At 41.1% G+C, this 20,530-nt stretch overlaps 1 protein-coding gene across 1 annotated transcript in view; it reads left to right on the forward strand.

The window, feature by feature from the left end:
- The first annotated feature begins 16,617 nt into the window (after nucleotides 1-16,617).
- The window catches only part of ache (acetylcholinesterase), a 53,426-nt gene continuing 49,513 nt past the window's right edge, over nucleotides 16,618-20,530 (forward strand). Inside the window, exon 1 of the mRNA XM_060935814.1 lies at nucleotides 16,618-16,892. The gene's annotated coding sequence lies outside the window, so the exon portion shown is untranslated. The remainder of the gene's footprint in view (nucleotides 16,893-20,530) is intronic.

A 20,530-nucleotide genomic window follows, 5' to 3' on the forward strand; every position in this document is an offset into this window, starting at 1 on the left:
TCTAAAGCCTGGGCCAATTTCATCAATAAATGAATCATTAAATAAATCATTAAATATATCAAAAAAGAATGCCTGAACACTGGCGTGAGAAATGAATAAATCAGTTGTCCCAATAACATAGCACCTCTCTCTTGTGATTAAAACAAAGGATTAGGGCTATTTGGTATGATACGGTAGTCTAACTTTTAAAGTTCAGTTCTCCAGAGAAAAGGCTAAAACAACAACGAAGCAGACTGAGAGAAATTATATTGATTATATTTGTATTATTTTGATTTGGAAACGGAATGGGAGGAGAGACTCTTCAGGGGGCTGTTAGCCTACTATTAAATATTTGTTTAAAAAAAAAATTGGCGTCCAAATAAGATCATTCCTATATGAACTTATTTTTTGTAATAATATTTGTGGTAGTGCCCATTTAAGGGTTAAGAAGACAAAATGAATTTTAACTAAACGCCTAACTGCACCAGTTGAACTGTTTTATTTTTAAACGTGAACATTCACATAAGGCATAAGGCATTGTAGATGTGCGTGTCCGCAGCCCTCAACCCCCGCGCTCGTACGTGCGCGCAGGCGCGACCGCCGACCGATGTGTCCCGGTTTTTTACAACTCAGATGTGGCAACCCTACTTAATGCACAAAATTCGCTTTGCTGCTTAATCCATACCACAGTGCACACAATTCGCTATGCTGCTTTTAAATAGTACATTTGAGGCATAGGCGCACGTTACACAGTAGGCCGAAACAAAATATTATTTTTTTCTCGGTAATACCGTATACCCCGGGAAAACACAGAGACGGTTTAAAGGTATCAAAATTTGGATACCGCCCAACCCTACTGGAGTGTGAATAGGTACCCCCCCCCAAAAAAAGTCAATACTTTGCAGAGCCACCTTTTGCTGCAATTATAACTGCAAGTTTCTTGGGGTATGTCTCTATTAGATTAGCACATCTAGCCACTGGGATTTTTGCTCATTCCTCAATGCAAAACTGCTCCAACTCCAAGTTAGATAGACTGCATTGGTGTACAGCAATCTTCAAGTTATGCCACAGATTCTCAATTGGATTGAGTTTGGGCTTTCACTCTGCCATTGCAAGACATTTAAATGTTTCCCTTTAAACCACTCCAGTGTAGCTTTAGCAGTATGTTTTGGGTCATTGTCCTACTAGAACATGAACCTTCATCCCAGTCTCAAACCTCTGGCTGACTCAAACAGGTTTTCCTCCAGAATTGCCCTGTATTTAGTGCCATCCATCTTTCCTTCAGTCCTGACCAGCTTTCCTGTCCCTGTAGATGAAAAATATCCCCACAACATGATGCTGCCACCGCTATGCTTCACTGTAGGAATGGTGTTCTCAGGGTGTTGGGTTTGCGCCACACATGGCATTTCCCATGATTGTCAAAAAGATCAATTTTTGTCTCATTTGACCAAAGAATCTTCTTCCATGTGTTTAGGGAGTCTGCCAAATGCTGTTGGGCAAACTCCAACCGTGTTTTCTTAAGTAATGGCTTTTTTCTGGCCACTCTTCCATAAAGTCCCGCTCTGTGGAGTGTATGGCTTAAAGTGGACCTATGGATAGATACTCCCATCTCCACTGTGGATCTCTGCAACTCCTTCAGTGTTATCTTTGATGTCTTTGTTGTATCTCTGATTAATGCCCTCCTTGCCTGGTCTGTGAGTTTTTGTGGGTGGACTTCTCTTGTCAGGATTGTAGTGGTCCCTGGGATATTCAAAGTTTGGGATATTTTTTATAACCCAACCCCGATCCATACTTCAACACAACTTTGTCTTTGACATGTTTGGAGTGCTCCTTGGTTTTCATGTTGCTTGCTTAGGAGTGTTGCAGAGTCAGGGTCTTCGTCTTCTTCTGGGTGTTTTATGGCGGTTGGCAAACAACATTTTGGTGCATTACCACCACCAACTGGTATGCAGTGTGGATCGGGATACTAACTACAACCCCGATTCCAAAAAAGTTGGGACAAAGTACAAATTGTAAATCAAAACGGAATGCAATAATTTACAAATCTCAAAAACTGATATTGTATTCACAATAGAACACAGACAACATATCAAATGTCGAAAGTGAGACATTTTGAAATTTCATGCCAAATATTGGCTCATTTGAAATTTCATGACAGCAACACATCTCAAAAAAGTTGGGACAGGGGCAATAAGCCCATGTTTACATTAGACCATATCAGCGGATCATCAGATTAACGTTTTTAAAATGATTAGTGTGCACACAGCAACACCAATACACGATTTGCGTGCACACAGCAACACCAATACACGGATACGCTCGGCTCCGCAGGCATCCTGCGCTCCAAATCACTCCACCCTGAACAGCGAGTGCCCTCTGGAGGGTGCGCACTCCGGCCTTGCGCAGCTCACAGAGCACGCGAGTGAAGTGCACAAGCTGTGATTCGGGACTGAGCCGCTGTGTGTGTGATCCCAGCGCATATCACTTACCACTTGCAAGTGGAAGGATGGCAAGCCTAAAGACAATCATAACTACACAATGGGCAGTATTTGCATCAGTATTTTCATACTTTTATACTCTTTAATGAAAGGTGATACAAGGCGGAAGTCCACGCCGTTTTTCAGCAGTCGCGTCACATGACCAACGCCAGCGAATCAGGAAGGTGGATGTCACAGTGACGTTGTCCAATGACGACGCCAGCTAGAGCTCAGCACAGCGTATCCGCATATCTCAACGTTTACACAGCACCGGAGCTGACACGATCTGGATTGAATACGTGGACCCTGGCGGATTCCCGTTTCCCGGCTTTTCCAGGCGGTTTAATGTAAACGGACAGTGCATCCGCAAAGAAAACGAGACAGATATGGTCTAATGTAAACTTGGCCTAAGAGGCTGGAAAAGTTAAAGGTACAAAAAAGGAACAGCTGGAGGACCAAATTGCAACTCATTAGGTCAATTGGCAATAGGTCATTAACATGACTGGGTATAAAAAGAGCATCTTGGAGTGGCAGCGGCTCTCAGAAGTAAAGATGGGAAGAGGATCACCAATCCCCCTAATTCTGCGCGGACAAATAGTGGAGCAATATCAGAAAGGAGTTCGACAGTGTAAAATTGCAAAGAGTTTGAACATATCATCATCTACAGTGCATAATATCATCAAAAGATTCAGAGAATCTGGAAGAATCTCTGTGCATAAGGGTCAAGGCCGGAAAACCATACTGGGTGCCCATGATCTTCGGGCCCTTAGACGGCACTGCATCACATACAGGCATGCTTCTGTATTGGAAATCACAAAATGGGCTCAGGAATATTTCCAGAGAACATTATATGTGAACACAATTCACCGTGCCATTCGCCATTGCCAGCTAAAACTCTATAGTTCAAAGAAGAAGCCATATCTAAACACGATCCAGAAGCGCAGATGTCTTCTCTGGGCCAAGGGTCATTTAAAATGGACTGTGGCAAAGTGGAAAACTGTTCTGTGGTCAGACGAATCAAAATTTGAAGTTCTTTATGGAAATCAGGGACGCCGTGTCATTCGGACTAAAGAGGAGAAGGACGACCCAAGTTGTTATCAGCGCTCAGTTCAGAAGCCTGCATCTCTGATGGTATGGCGTTGCATTAGTGCGTGTGGCATGGGCAGCTTACACATCTGGAAAGACGCCATCAATGCTGAAAGGTATATCCAGGTTCTAGAGCAACATATGCTCCCATCCAGACGACGTCTCTTTCAGGGAAGACCTTGCATTTTCCAACATGACAATGCCAAACCACATACTGCATCAATTACAGCATCATGGCTGCGTAGAAGAAGGGTCCGGGTACTGAACTGGCCAGCCTGCAGTCCAGATCTTTCACCCATAGAAAACATTTGGCGCATCATAAAACGGAAGATACGACAAAAAAGATCTAAGACAGTTGAGCAACTAGAATCCTACATTAGACAAGAATGGGTTAACATTCCTATCCCTAAACTTGAGCAACTTGTCTCCTCAGTCCCCAGACGTTTACAGACTGTTGTAAAGAGAAAAGGGGATGTCTCACAGTGGTAAACATGGCCTTGTCCCAACTTTTTTGAGATGTGTTGTTGTCATGAAATTTAAAATCACCTAATTTTTCTCTTTAAATGATACATTTTCTCAGTTTAAACATTTGATATGTCATCTATGTTCTATTCTGAATAAAATATGGAATTTTGAAACTTCCACGTCATTGCATTCCGTTTTTATTTACAATTTGTACTTTGTCCCAACTTTTTTGGAATCGGGGTTGTACATCTTGTCTTTTATTTGTAAAAGATCCCACAAATCCAAATTTAACTTAAGTTTTTCAAGGTTCATTCTTCGTTCTCTTCTCATCATTTCATATTTTGGACAGTATATCATATGTTCTATTGTTTCTTCTTGACCACAAAATTCACAGCTTCCTGTATTATGTTTCCTTATTGTAAATAAAGTGCTATTTAATCCTGCATGACCAAAACACAGCCTAGATATGACCGTTTCTTCTCTCCATGTTCTCCTTGCGTTTCTCATTATACCTACTTTTCTTTGAATTCCATAATTAGGATGCAGTGCTGCAGCACAGCAACCTATGGGCTCCCCTAGGGGAGCCCATAGGTTGCAGTGCAAAGCACTGCAACTATTGTTCTTCTACGTATTTCTTCTTCTTCTTTTTCTTCTTCTTCTTATTATTCCTACGCAAATTTTGATTTCGAATAACTCAATAACCGTACGTCGCACACAGACAAACAATATATCAAAACGTGCGGATCGATCGGACTCGCTATGCTATTAGTTTTCTCTACAGATTACGATTTTTTCGCGACGTAGTCGCGAAAAAATCGCCCAAAAAACCCCCATTCATTTCTATGGAATTAATTGGAAAAAAAGCACTTTTTCAACGTTTTTCAAACATCCGCTGCTCTGGCATGCTTTCACCTAGAGACATGATTCAAACTCTAAAACGTAGGAAAACTTCTCCTCTGTGGATCTGGCATTCAACTTTTCTGCTAGGTTTTACACTTTCGGATCAGGCCCGGTTCAAACGCCATGTGGTTTCTGGGAGAAAATCCGGCTTTTGAATGGGTGTCTATTGCGTTACACACCAGTGAGGGTCGTTAAGCTTAGAGTGGAGAGTGGTTAAAAAAAAAGCTCAAACTTTCTCGCTTAAACCGTGTTTTCAGCCACAAATTTCACTCTACAGACATGATTTTCTCAAAAGTAGTAGGAAAACTTGTCCTGATTCACACAATGTGTCTACCTAAACGATAGGATTTACGGTTTTTGAATGACAAGCCTCAAAGTGAGGAGAGCACAGGTGAGCGGCCTCATTGACTCCCAGTATAAACGTTGCTGAAAAGTCACTCGTTTTTAACTCCCTGTAGCGTCCTCATTTTTAACAATACAAACAAAAAAATACATCATTTTATTCAGGAGACCCTTCTAGCGCTCACTGTGAAAGAATTTTGTGAATAGCTGCTTTCGTTGTCGAGTTATTTGTGATTGTTCGAGGCCTACTCTTTGCAAAACACAGCAGACACCTGACATAATCTTGTGTGTGTGTCTTAACTCTCCTGTTCAGGCCCGTCACCATGCCAATTGGGGCCAGTGACGGGGCAGAGGGAAAAGCTGTCTCAAACACACACACATCATGCTCAAAATTTCAAACTTAAACTGTTTTCAGCCACAAATTTCACACTACAGACATAATTTTCTCAAAAGTAGTAGTCACACTTGTCCCAAAAAAAACCCATTCATTTCTATGGAATTAATTGGAAAAAAAAGCACTTTTTCAAACATCCGCTGCTCTGAGAAACTGAGAGGAGGGCAGCCGACAGGCCTCACCTTAGCCGCCCACTTTATTAGGAACACTTCTGTTCGTACATACAAACTACAAACACTCTTCTTAGAGTTTATTTTATTTTTAAAAGGGACAGTGCACAAATTAAACATTATCCTTGTGGTAAGGACAGATGTCTGTCCCAGGTTATAGCAGTACATGCTAATTTCCGCCTGTAGTCACTTTGGTTGTACTGTTGAATAGCTCTTCTTCATGACGGCTGCTGTCTCAAGCACACACATAATCATTGCATTGAAACATCATTGCGGGTCACACGTTCACGGCCAGCGAACGTGCGTGACCGAATTGCTTCGTGCACTGCATCCTCTCACAATTTCCCCCGGGGAATTGTCCGGTCTAGTATCATCTTCCTGTTCTCTCTTCTTCCCACTGTTTTTGCCACCTTTCTTTCAACTTTTGCTTAATTACAGTCTTCATTTCTGTTTTACTGAAGGGTACCCTGTCAACTTGATTTATTCTTGTGGCTTCCTTTGCACATTTGTCTGCTATTTCATTTTCTTTGAGCCCTATATGTGCTGGTCTCCAAACTACTGTCACGTTCAGTCCCATCATTTAAATTCTGTATTGTGTTTGTTGCATCTCTTTTAGAACATCTGGCCTGCTTTCTGAGTGACTGTACTTTAAGCTGGTTAATGAAGCACTGGAATTGGAGCATATTACTGCTCTCAATGGTCTCACGTCTTCCACCCATTGTAGTGCTAACAAAATTGCCAGCATCTCCCCCGTGTATATATAGGTAATCAATCACTGATTCGTTTCAAATTTCTAATATTAAATTCTGGAACTATGAATGAGAGACCAATTCTGTTAGCTGTATTCTTTGAAGCATCTGTGTAGATTTTAACATAATTGCAATAATTACTTCCTATATAGCTTTTTATTACTTGTGAATGTAAAATAAACTTATCATTGTTCTTTTTGTCAAGCAATGTGAGATTTACCACAGCATCAGGAAGTATCCATGGATGTATTACTGAGAGTGGGACTGTAGGACTAATGTTTAATTCTGTTATTTCTAGTTCTTTTGAGGGTCAGGGTCCTTCCAGAACAGGTTGATTTATGCAGACATCATGTGACAGATCATGTGACACTTTGATTGCGCACAGGTGGACCTTAAATCAACTAATTATGTGACTTAAGTGAATTGGTTGGACTAGCTCTTATTTAGGGGTTTCATACGAAAGGGGGTGAATACCTATGCACACTCCAGATTTCTGTTTTTTTCATCTTAATTTTTGTTTGTGTCACAATAAAACAACAATTTGCACCTTTAAAGTGATAGGCATGTTGTGTAAATCAAATGGTACTAATCCTCCAAAAATCCATTTTAATTCCAGCTTGTAATGCAACAAAACAGGACAAACACATAGGGGGATGAATACTTTTGCAAGACACTGTATTTACTTAACTGTCTTATTCCAAATTGATATTTTGTGCTAGAAAGTGCTCAGCTTTACGGCTAGTTCGTTCAGCAGTTATTTCTCGTTGGTCATCAAAATCTGATAACATGATTTTTTTCCCCCCATAGAAACCTGTGGAAGCACAACCCATTGAAAATCCAATGATGCTCAGTGTCTCTGTAGTTTAATGCCACTGTGGAATAGGCTTTGATTTTAACGCAGCAAAGCTAGATGTTTATTGGACAATATGCATTTAAAACATAATTTCTGAATGCCTGGCTTCACTGAGGATCTATGGACAGTTGCAGACAGTAAGGCAGGACTGAATGCTGGGCTTCTGTATGATGATTGGAGGAACTCTCAAATCTCTTGAGTGTCATTTGAGTGCCAGCGTTTCAAAATTATACATCACATTGGAGGGATTCAAGTTCAGTCCATGTGGTGTGTTGGCAAGTGAGTTGTGAGACTAGCTGCCCCATATTCTCATTCTTTTCCTATCAATATACAGTTCCTATTTCCATTTGTATGTGTAATGGAAATTTCCAATAAACACTTCAAAATGCTTAGCAGTCATCTTTTCAGTTATTTATTATAGTAGATCATATAACAGATATATAAAATAGGAAAGGAAAGAGAAGAATAGAAGAAGACACCACTTCTGATGATGCCGAGAGTACGCGCACTCTGAGTTGTGTTTTAGTGGCTGTTATCTATTATACTCTAAAGGCATTCGCTTACTGCTTGCATCTTCACGTGATTGGCTCAAGATTTTCTATGAAGCTTTGTTAAAGCATGCACCTGGCGTGCTCTGGTATGTGCAGGCGGATGCGTAGTTATGGAGAACTCAGGCACTCTGCTTATCACCAAGGCCACAGAAAGGCGATTACAGCATGTGGAAAAACATCTTTCTCAGTTCACTAAGTCACTTGAGCTCAACATACAGAAACACAGAGAATAATAATGTTCGTCCATTAAGTCACTTGAGCTCAACATACAGAAACACAGAGAATAATAATGTTCGTCCATTAAATTTCCCTCACAGTATGTACTGTAAATATATGTTTATCTGCTTTTGTTTCAGTTCAGTAAAGGCTGTTTATTTTAAGCCAGGCAATAGAGGGGAAATCTAGCCAGCTAGCTAGTTGTTAGCTGTGCTCAATGGCAAATGTTGCTAACGTTATCGACTTGATTTTAGAGAAAACATTTGATGTTCCTCCTTACAAGGAGAGGCTCAAAATTAAACAACAACAGGGCAGATCAATGCCCAAGATCAACTTAATTCAAAAGTCAGGGAGACACAATTGCTTATTTCAGTTGTCTTGGTATGACAAAAACTGGTTAACTGGGAGTGTTTTGACCAAGATAATGTACTGTTGACCATGTCTCTTAATGAGACCATCCCAAGGATGTATTATTTGGTCAAAACTGAGTTTTGGAGATTTGGCCAACTTTGACAGGGCATACAAAAGGTATGAGAAAAGCGAGGAACACTTAAATTCATGTGCACACTTAAGTTTACTTGTCAGAGTAGAACATGCAATCGATGATGGCCTACAGTATGCATTCAGGTGGCAAAGCACAATGAAACAGTGACAAAAAACAGGACCTACAGTATCTGAAACGCCTAATTGATGTCACTTCACTGCTTGGCCATCCAGAGCTGGCTTTCAGAGGGCATGATAAGGGTAGTGCATCTGCTAACAGGGGGAATTACAGGGAATTCATTGAAACATTAGCCAGGTATGATGATGTCTTAGCCACTCACGTTCTGTTATCGTCTGTCTTTTCTGGCATGTTCCATTCAGAATGATTTGATTTCTGCCACTATAGCCACTGTTCTTGATGAAATTAAAAATGAAGCCCAAACTGCCCACTTTTTGCATGGTAAGTTGATGAAACAACTGACATTTTTACAACTGACTATCTGTGATAGTTAGGTATGTAGATACTGCAGGCCAAATTCAGGAGTGATTTTTTTTGATGATTCAGGAGGACGAGATGCTCAGTCTGTTTTTGGTGTTTTCCAGTGTCTTGCAAAAGTATTCATCCCCTTTGGTGTCTGTCCTGTTTTGTCACATTACAAGCTGGATGAAAATTGATTGGGGGGGGGTTAGCACAACATGCCTACCACTTTAAAGGTGCAATTTTTTTTTTTTTTGTGTGTGTGTGTGTGTGTGTGTGTGTGTGTGTGTGTGTGTGTGTGTGTGTGACACAAGCAGTAATTAAGATGGAAAAAACCCCAGAAATCTGGAGTGTGCATAGGTATTCACCCCTTTCATATGAAACCCCTAAATAAGAGCTTGTCCAACCAATTCACTTCATAAGTCACATAATTAGTTGATTAAGATCCACCTGTGTGCAATCAAAGTGTCACATGATCTGTCACATAATGTCTGTATAAATCAACCTGTTCTGGAAGGACCCTGACTCTGCAACACTACTAAGCAAGCAACATGAAAACCAAGGAGCACTCTAAATAGGTCAGAGACAAAGTTGTGGAGAAGTATAGATCAGGGTTGGGTTATAAAAAAATCTCAAAACTTTGAATATCCCATGGAGCACCATTAAATCCATTATCGCAAAATGGAAAGAATATGGCACCACTACAAACCTGACAAGAGAAGGACGCTCACCAAAACTCACAGACCGGACAAGGAGGTCATTAATCAGAGATGCAACAAAGACAACACTGAAGGAACTGCAAAGATCCATAGCAGAGATGGGAGTATCTGTCCATAGGACCACTTTAAACCATACACTCCACAGAGCAGGGCTTTATGGATAAGAGGCCAGGGAAAAAAATTGCTTAAGAAAACATGTTTAAAGTTTGCCCAACAGCATGTGGTAGACTCTTCAAATGCATGTAAGAAAATCCTCTGGTCAGATGAGACTAAAATTGAACTTTTTGGCCATCGTGGGAAACGCCATGTGTGGCACAACCTGCAGGGACAGGAAAGCTGGTCAGGATTGAAAGAAAAATTGATGGCACTAATTACAGGGCATTTCTGGAGGAAAACCTGTTTGAGTCAGCCAGAGGTTTGAGACTGGGACGAAGGTTCAATCTAATTGAGAATCTGTGGCATAACTTGAAGGTTGCTGTACACCAACACAACCCATCTAACTTGAAGGATTTGGAACAGTTTTGGCTTGAGAAATGGGCAAAAATCCCAGTGGCTAGATGTGCTTAGCTAATAGAGACATACACCAAGAGATTTGCAGCTGTAATTGCAGCAAAAGATGGCTCTACTAAGCATTGACCTTGGGGGGTGAATACCTATGCATACTCCAGATTTCTGGGGGGTTTTCCATCTTAATTATTGTTTGTGTCTTAATAAAAAACCAAATTGTACCTTTTGTGGTAGGCATGTTGTGTCAAGCAAATTATGCTAACCCCCCCCCCCCCCCCAAAAAAAATCCATTTTAATTCCAGCTTGTAATGCAAAAAAAAACACGACAAAGAGCAAGGGGGATGAATACTTTTGCAAGACACTGTAAATGAATATATGCAGGTCTACAATTACAAATAAAAACTTGTGGCTCAAACATATGATAGGGCTGCTGTCATGGCTTCATTTCTGAATGGGCTTCAGCCAAAAGTTCAATAAATTGCCCCAAGTACACTGTTTGTGCACTGCTATGCTCATAGATTAAACCTGGTGTTATCTCAGGGAGCAAAATGTTTGCCTGAATCCACACTTTTTTGCAACACTTTCTGGGTTTGCCACACTTTTCTCTAAATCCACAGGATGTTCATGGTTGCCCAGAAATGCTCCTCATCTCATCTCCTCTAACCGCTTTATCCTGTTCTACAGGGTCGCAGGCAAGCTGGAGCCTATCCCAGCTGACTACGGGCGAAAGGCGGGGTACACCCTGGACAAGTCGCCAGGTCATCACAGGGCTGACACATAGGCACAGACAACCATTCACACTCATACCTACGGTCAATTTAGAGTCACCAGTTAACCTAACCTGCATGTCTTTGGACTGTGGGGGAAATCGGAGCACCCGGAGGAAACCCACGCGGACACAGGGAGAACATGCAAACTCTGCACAGAGAAATGCTCCTGCTTGATGGAACTTCACATCACAGGTAGTAAGTACTGTGGCAAACAACTATGATGGGCTCCTGCATACTTTTGAAAGGATTTTAGAGGATAGGACCATAGCAGAGGAGGACCCACTCAATGCTGCTAAACACTTTATTAGTACATTAGAGGATTTTGAGTTTGTTTTCTTGTTAATAAATACACAGGAACAAATCTTCTCAGAAACTGATGTGGTCTTCGACATTGTACAACAGAGGGCTATGGATGTTCTTTACTACAAACAGAGACTTGAGAGTCTTCTTGTTTTTGTAAAGGAGAAGAAATCAGAGGATGCTTTCAAAGCTGTTTAGGCAAAAGCAGCAAATCCAACATCAGATCCTCAAAATGAACCAAGGCAAAAGGGTCAGTGTCTGTCACAGTTGCAGGACCCGCAGGAGTGTTACAGAAATCTGTATGTAGCTATATTGGACAATCTTGTGGAGCAGATTTCTCAGCGCTTTTCCAGTTTGGAAAAAATGCGCTTCCTTCAGCTAATCAATTCAACCAAATTTGATGAAGGTGTTTCCTGAGGAGACATTCCAAAATTTGCTCAAAAGTTATGGACGTTTCTTTGATGCAGGATAGGGGCGTAGCTAGGATTTTTCAAAGGGGGGGGGGGGGGGGGGGGTTCCATACATGTCAAGTTATACGGTTTCCCCATATTTTGTACAGGAAAATGAAATTTTTTGGCTAATACGGTGTATATTGATTTTCATACGGAAAAATTACGTTTTGTATCAGAGATTTTTTCTGTTACTCCAAGAAAATTTTCTTAGCATCTACCATTTATTTTTTTCAAACATGCATGCCCAATGAAACGGAACTATTTTCGATTTATGTGGTTTTATAGTTGCACGTGGTTTTCTTGGTCATTTGTAGTTGAGCAGTCCTCGTGTGCACATCAAATTTGACAAGTTTTATCTTTTAAAAATGGCATCTGGAAACGCAATGGCAAAGAGAAAACGTGCTGGAACTGGAAAACATCTGAAGGAATGGGAAACTCTGGATGGAGAGTACAAAGGCTGGATCCAGGCGTCTTCGAATGGCCCCCAATATTCGTTCTGTGTTCCGTGCAGAAAGCACATTAAAGTGGCAGCTTCAGGTTTTTATGACCTGAAATTGCATTTCCAAATCAAGGTACATAAAGACTGCGTCGTTAAATGCAGGACCTTCAAGTCTATGAAGCAGCATTTTGGCACAAGTACATCGGCTCGGACTGCCCAGACTTCTGTGACAGCTGCAGAAGTTATGTCCTGCCAATTTCTCATGGAACACAACATTCCCCCGACTGTGGCAGACCATTTTTTGCAGCTAGCAAAAAAAAAAAGTTTCCCGATTCAAAGACTGCACAGGTAAGCATTTGTGAGTTTATTTTTTTATTTTTTTATTTTTACTGTTTGCATGTAGGAAAGCTTCCTCCATTATCATGATAATTTAGGGAGGCGATACTGGGAATCGCCGTTTATACAACGGCAACTGTAGTTACCCGGCGATTTCTGGTTTTGCTTCCCTAAACACTTTAATTGCTGATAGACAATTGGCGAAAAAGTACCAATAGATGTATATTGGGGAAAGGTCTTCAATGTCAAAACTGCTCTGGGTGTTGCCAGGTTTCCAATGCTGAAACAACGTTTTACTGCTTTGCTGTGCCTACCACATAGCAATGCAGATAGTGAGAGGGCTTTTTCATTGGTTAGGAAAATTCATACTGGGTACAGAAAAAATATGGCTGCAGGCACATTAACTGCATATCTGCAAATTAAAATGAACTGTGATGAGGTGCTACAACTGCTACCCAAGCAGTGATGATATAGTTAGTGCCAAATCTGCAACATCTTTGTACAACAAAGAACACTCCAAAAAGGAATAAGATTTAAATTTTTTGTTATAAATTACTGGGAAGATTTTCAATTTAACTTCATAATTTATTAATATTTTCACTTATCCTTGTTTACATAATATACTTGATGTGGTTCAGTCATCTTTAGTTGGATCTAACACTGCTTGTGGTGTCAACACTTTTTTCTCAAATAGAACTTTTACTAACCTTCATTTACTGTTTGACATGATTATAATTTATTACATGTAACCAACAATTTAAAATAACATACCTACTTAGTACTGCTGTTATATTTCAAGTAATTTTCTTTGGTGGAATGTAATATTGTAGGTGATGTCAACACTTGTCAAATAAAAGTTTTTGTAATTTTTATGAACTATTTAATATTAATACATTTTATTTGCAAAATTTACATCAATAATTCTGGTATTACTGATACAATGTATATTAAATAATTAAGTTTATAGTTCAGTCATTCTCTTTAGTAGATAATTGTTTACTTGACTGTACATATAGTCCTTTTTAATTCAGTTGTTTTCTCTGGGATCTAAAATTTCTTTTTATTCAGTACATGCTTATTTGATCCCTTTAACTTGATGCAGTGTGATAAATATGCCTATTACAATAGGAGTGTATAATGTGGAATAAAACAATATATTGGAATTTTTTCTTGTGTATAAGGGCTCATGGGTGTATGTAAGGGAAAAATACAGATTTTGTAAGGGCATGGGTAACTAAAGGTTGACATGTATGGGGGTCACACACTGACTGGCGGCCTGAGTACACTATGTAACAAAAAATAATTACCATTGTTAGTTTTAGGTAGCTTAGAAACCGGCTCTTCCATTATTGCTGTTTCTTCCACGTTTTCTTGATGTTGTGTTCTAGAAACAGCACACCAAAACTTAGCTTCAAAACCACAAAATGCAACTTTGATGGAAAAAAATATATATAATAAATTACTTACCTCTCTTCACGTCAAAAGAAGGAGGAAAGTTTCGCCTGTTTTGACATAGCGAATTATTACGTAACACAAGAGGAAATACTCGTAGCTAATTCACAACTAAAAAGACTGCAGCTACACTGGCAGCTTGACCATGCTTTTTAGTGCGATTGTGTTGCACGCCCAAACCACAGGCAGTCCATACAAGGTTATAGAAACCCTAATGAGGCTGAGGTGACAATCTAGTTTAAAAAAAAAAAGTTAGAAAAATTACAGTGGGTGCTTTTCTAATATTCTTATGCGGCTATTGAAAAAATGCAAGGGGGGGGGGGGGATCACGGGCACCCCAGGACCACCCCCCTAGCTATGCCCCTGCAGGTTCAGCTCCTAGTCCTATACTCAGATCATGACCTTCATTGCAACAGGGGAAAGCTCTGTGACTTTTTAGTGTTTTTTTTAAGAGATGGAGCTGGATAAAGCAATGCCTCAGCTATACAAGCTGTCGTCTTTAGTTGCAACAATTGGAGCTATATCAGCAGCAGTAGAAAGGAGCTTCTCCTGCTTAAAACGGGTGAAGACATACAGCCAAAACACAATGAGCCAAGAACATCTCAGCAACCTGGCTCTACTGGCCATTGAGACGAAACTGGTCAAGTCTCATCTCATCTCATTATCTCTAGCCGCTTTATCCTGTTCTGCAGGGTCGCAGGCAAGCTGGAGCCCATCCCAGCTGACTACGGGCGAAAGGCGGGGTACACCCTGGACAAGTCGCCAGGTCATCACAGGGCTGACACATAGACACAGACAACCATTCACACTCACATTCACACCTACGGTCAATTTAGAGTCACCAGTTAACCTGACCTGCATGTCTTTGGACTGTGGGGGAAACCGGAGCACCCGGAGGAAACCCACGCGGACACGGGGAGAACATGCAAACTCCACACAGAAAGGCCCTCGCCGGCCCCGGGGCTCGAACCCAGGACCTTCTTGCTGTGAGGCGACAGCGCTAACCACCACACCACCGTGCCGCCACTGGTCAAGTCTCTGGAAAAGAATCCAGGCCCGGCGCCATGGGGGGGCGAAAGGGGGCATCGCCCCCTCGTGGCTACAGCCCCGCCCCCTCAACGGAGACTCAGATCACTTAATTGTTTTCTTATGAAAATATAATGTATTATAGACGTATTAATAATTTACATTTTCAAATACGAAATATTAAGTGGTTGCCCATTGCACAAAAATACATTTCATATAAATCACTACTAAAACTGGCACGGTAGAACAAATCTGATTGATTGTTATGATTCTTACGTTGCAATCGTAGAATTCAACTGTATTAAGGTAGGATTATTTCAAAAAGCCTGAATTTAATATTAACCCTGTTTAGACATATGTATCAATCCTAACTACTGGGGACTACTATTGTGGGTGTGTGTGTGAAATGCTGACACAGCCGCGCACACACAGACCTGTGATAAGGACAAGGGGAGGGGTCGCGCTGGCGGGGGTTTTACATGTACACTTACAAGTGCACTGTCTCTGCAATATCCTGCAATATGCAGTCAGTTTGCGGGAGTAGTCTTTCCCCCACCGAATTAAACGAATTCAATCACAATATTGTGAATCCATTTTCTTTCTTTGTAGGCTAAGTTTATCTCCGTTTATGTTGGTGTATGTGTTCATATATGGTCCGCTTTGTGCGCAAATAGCGTAAGAATATGTGTCGTTGACGTCACCCCCCATGCAGCAGGGGTGAAAATTCATCACTTCAGAGTGTTTAGTCCCCTACACACCTAAACTGGGATCGCGGATTAAGTGGTTAGCGTTGACTCAGTGCGAGTCAGGAAGGCTATTACTGGTGCAGCCGCGGGGTCTGTTGATTTTTTAAAATATTATTTTGGTCGCCGAGCCAAGTACCTTAGACTTGCATTGACGTTTTGTTTTCATGCCGCGGAGCTATTTGCATGTATTTTAAATTTAAAGGACTTGCCTGTAGGTTTGTGTGTGTTGTTTTATGTTTGGCATCTTTCCGGTTGTACCGCGTGTCTGTGAGAAAATTGGAGGGGTAACAGGTGGGCACGGGGGTTGATAAAGCGCAACTGCCCTGGTAATATGCCACATGATTTTCCCGGACTAAAGCAAATAACCTTCGGGGCCGTGGTTTTGTGGTTGGCGCAGTTAATTGTTTGAAACACGTTGTCAGACCGCCATCACTACTACACACTCTATGAAAAAAATATTTGCCCCCTTAGTAAACTGTTCCTGGCGCCGGGCCAGAAAGAATCCTTGTTGATATGACAGGGTAATAAGACCATTTCCTACAAAAAGAAAGGAGGGCAGAATTCACATATAAATAAAATTTTTTTAAATCATTACGTAGACACAAAACTGAGCCTCCAATATTTCAAAGACCACCAGCCTCCACTTATTAGAATTGGGTGGGCTTTTTTTTTCTCTCTCGCGAGAGTTCAGTGCTAGGTTGTTGTTGTTTTTTTAACTAGCAGTCTCCCTCTATCGACCCAGCAGTGCAGTATGACTCTGGTTCTATCGCCTCTAGTCGTGTTCTCTGCGAGAGAGGCGATATCAAGCGTTTAAAGGGCTGAGGCAGTGATCGTAGTCGTGACAGACAAGGTGATTCTCTGTGCTGTGCTTCCTCGCTGCTGCGGGTCTATACTACACCCACTGTCATCAGCACGGCCACCATTCCAGGTTGTTCCGCTCAAGGACAAGAGAGACGAAGGAAGAGGAAAGAGCCAAGCTGCCTCGCCGGCGGGAGTCGCTAGGTACAGTTCATTCAGCCACTTTAACGTTTTGGTTGAGTTCTATCCCTTTGTTAAATCATCTGTCTTACAATCGAAAGTAAACACTGCGCGTGCAGTAATATGAATGTGCGGAGCCTGTCGTGCGTCTTCACGCGCTGTTGCGTGCGTTTGCGTTTTGTACGTATCTGCGTCTGCGAATTTTCCGACGGTGCGATGCAGTTCCATGTTAAAAATGCTGTACATGATTGGGATTAGATAGATAGATACGATACATTTCGTGAGATGGCCCTTTTCTTTTTGCAATGATCGCTTTTCTAAATGATGACGCAAAGATTCTTCGTCAACACACTATAATAAATATATATATATATATATATATATATATATATATATATATATATATATGACAGGAGAATCGAAATGTCGTTTCTCTCTCACCTTGCTTGTAAAAAGCAGAGATTATACACACACAAACTAAAAAAAATAGATGGATGGATGGTGGGTGGATAAAAATGCACTCAAATCAAACAATGCACAAAATAGCAGTAGTGCGATAACGGAGAAGGTACTAGAAGAGCAGCTTATGAGGTGTATATGACAGTAGTGCAAATGAGCAATAGCAGCAGATACAGCACTAATGCTAATGAGGTAGTTTTCTTGTGTGAATGAATGTGTTACAGACCGGGGGTGGTGGTAAAATAGATACCAGTTAAAATCTCTGCTCACTAAATGTGCACTGGTCACTGTGCAGTATGTCGCTTGCAAATCCAAGTCTTTCGTGAGGCTAAGTGTTCGGCTATGATTTAAACTTGACAAGATTAACTGGGTTGTGTTAGATGAAGATTGACATTCGCCTGAAAAGCAACCCGTGAGTCTCCTGTATTTTTGTTCTTAAGGAAAGCAAGGCACGAAACCGGTGATGGATGCGCGTGCGCGCTCGGTGATTTCATTATTTTTGCATGACTGGCTGGATCTAAGTGGATGCAGCTTGCTGCAAAGACGGAGAGAGAAATCGGCCAGCTCGTAAACACACCCCAACGCACGCGCACTCGGAGGCTGTACGCTCTAAAATTAAGTCTTGTTTACCTCGAGCACCTGTCTCATATCCTTCCCGGCTCGTCTGGTCTTGAGCTGTTTAATTAGATGTGCACAAGATGCAGCGCCTTCTGGAAAGCCCTCCCTGTGTGGCGCGCAGAGCCGTGCTTCATGAGCTAACTTGAAATCCGACTAAGCTTAGAACATAAAAGCAACTTCGTATTTTACGTTGATATTGTTCGTTCTGCAGTTATTAGTTTCTTCCAACCCGGATAGGTTTTTTTTTTTTTTAATAGCAAAACAAGGGGAGACTTTTATCTCATCTCATTATCTCTAGCCGCTTTATCCTGTTCTACAGGGTCGCGGGCAAGCTGGAGCCTATCCCAGCTGACTACGGGCGAAAGGCAGGGTACACCCTGGACAAGTCGCCAGGTCATCACAGGGCACTTTTATTATCTCATCTCATCTCATTATCTCTAGCCGCTTTATCCTGTTCTACAGGGTCGCAGGCAAGCTGGAGCCTATCCCAGCTGACTACGGGCGAAAGGCAGGGTACACCCTGGACAAGTCGCCAGGTCATCACAGGGCACTTTTATTATTATTATTATTATTATTATTATTATTATTGCTGTTTTATGGGGGCACTGGAAAACTCAAACACAACAATATTAGCCAGCTTGTTTTCAAAGGTGTTCATTATAAGCTTGCAAATGCTTCAGTCAGAATTGCATTGTTTTCTATTTTATTCGGTCACAGCAATGGTTGTGATCATTTTCACAATAGAACTGTACTGCTGAAACAAAACACAAAATGAAAACGTCCCAGTGATTTGTGCCTTGATCAGTAGGTCAGTGAACTGTACGGTAAGTCATATGAGGGAGTGTAGCCTGTGTGCAATCATATGGGTAAAGTATTGTAATTACTGCACGTAGGCTAAGTGCAAAGAAACACTCTTCATCCAACAGCTAAACCAGATTAACCTAAACTGACATGAATTCATTTTCAAAATTTCTTGCATTAACTTGACCTCTCAAATCTTTGGTAGCCAACTGTCATCCAAAGAGAAACACATTTTCAAATGCTAAACTTAGAGTGGCAAAATGGAGATGGCAAGAGGCGACCTAGGCAAATATAACATTTTAACCTGCATACTACAGTAGCCTATTATATACCATGTACTTTCAGGTGTAGACCTAGTAAGTGGATAAATTCATAATTTACTGAGTATTTTCTCTTTTTTTTTAACATAAATTCTTACCCATACAGTGCCCCCCTCCCACAAAAAACTTCCCAATACTATCAGAATACTGTATTATGCCATAAGTTATCATGATAACAGTCATATTGCCCCATTTTTAGTATGGATGCATGGGGGTTATGTTAATGCAAGTGTTGTGATTGTGTACAGAATATTTCTGCAGAGACAAATTCCATTGAAAGACAAAACTAAGCGCAAGTACTTCATGGTGAAAGATTTCTTGTAGAAAAGTCCCTAAATTGACACAGTGTAGCCTAGTGGAGCTTTATTTTTCTCTGACTTACCTAAACTGATGACATTGTTGAATTGCTTTTGGTCATCAAGTGAAGTAGCCTACAGTGATTAGCAGTATACTTGGTCTACTGCTGTGCAAATGTTTATTTTGGAAGAAAAGATTCAGAGTAAAGGTGGAGAGTGGAAGGAGTTTGTATGGATGACGGTGCATATTACAACATATATAATTTCAAATTGAAAATGAATCCCCCTGTGAACTTCATACACAGATTCCAGGGTCTAATTTGAGCCACTCTCCTGTGTCTATCCCCTATGCTCATTCTCCCCTTTACATCAGTCTCTGACTAACAGCTGCTGTTCTGGATATTAATAAGTCCATTGAGACACACTGATGGGCACCCCTGTTTCCCAGTCCCTTAGGCACTACCACGGTCACTTTTTGTTATTGTTGTGTACAGTACAAAGCAATGAAAAGTGGTTTACTTAAAAGGCTATAGTGTTAAGGTTAATTTAGCTGTAAACAGTGGCCTGTCTAGACCAAATTAAGGGGGTCATGGGGGTAGCAGGAGGGGCACAGAGGGGAAACAAGGGGGCATCAATAAATGATTAGTCACTGCCTTACATGGTACTGCAGGAATTTGTATTTACTTTATAGAGCATTGTTGACAAAGGCTTATCTGATACATGAGAGGCTACACACCACATATGAGAAGTTCCTGACGTGATTACATTAAACAATATGTAAATGTTTTCTTCATAGGGTTTTCTTGTTATTGGAGACGTATTCATCTTTGCAACTTCTGTTTCTCTTCCTGAATAAATTCATAAAACAAGTTTCTTTCAAGTGTGAATGGGTGTCTGTGTCTATGTGTCAGCCCTGTGATGACCTGGCGACTTGTCCAGGGTGTACCCCGCCTTTCGCCCGTAGTCAGCTGGGATAGGCTCCAGTTTGCCTGCGACCCTGTAGAACAGGATAAAGCGGCTAGAGATAATGAGATGAGATGAAGTTTCTTTCAAAAATGTTTAATGTGCAAGAGTGCAAAAATGAGCCTTCAACCAAAAGTACACAAAGTTTAATTTAATTAGCATTGCCATAGCAAGATATGTACATATATTATGACTAGGAAACCAC

Source organism: Neoarius graeffei, chromosome 1 (assembly GCF_027579695.1).
Source record: "Neoarius graeffei isolate fNeoGra1 chromosome 1, fNeoGra1.pri, whole genome shotgun sequence".
Lineage (NCBI taxonomy): Eukaryota > Metazoa > Chordata > Actinopteri > Siluriformes > Ariidae > Neoarius > Neoarius graeffei.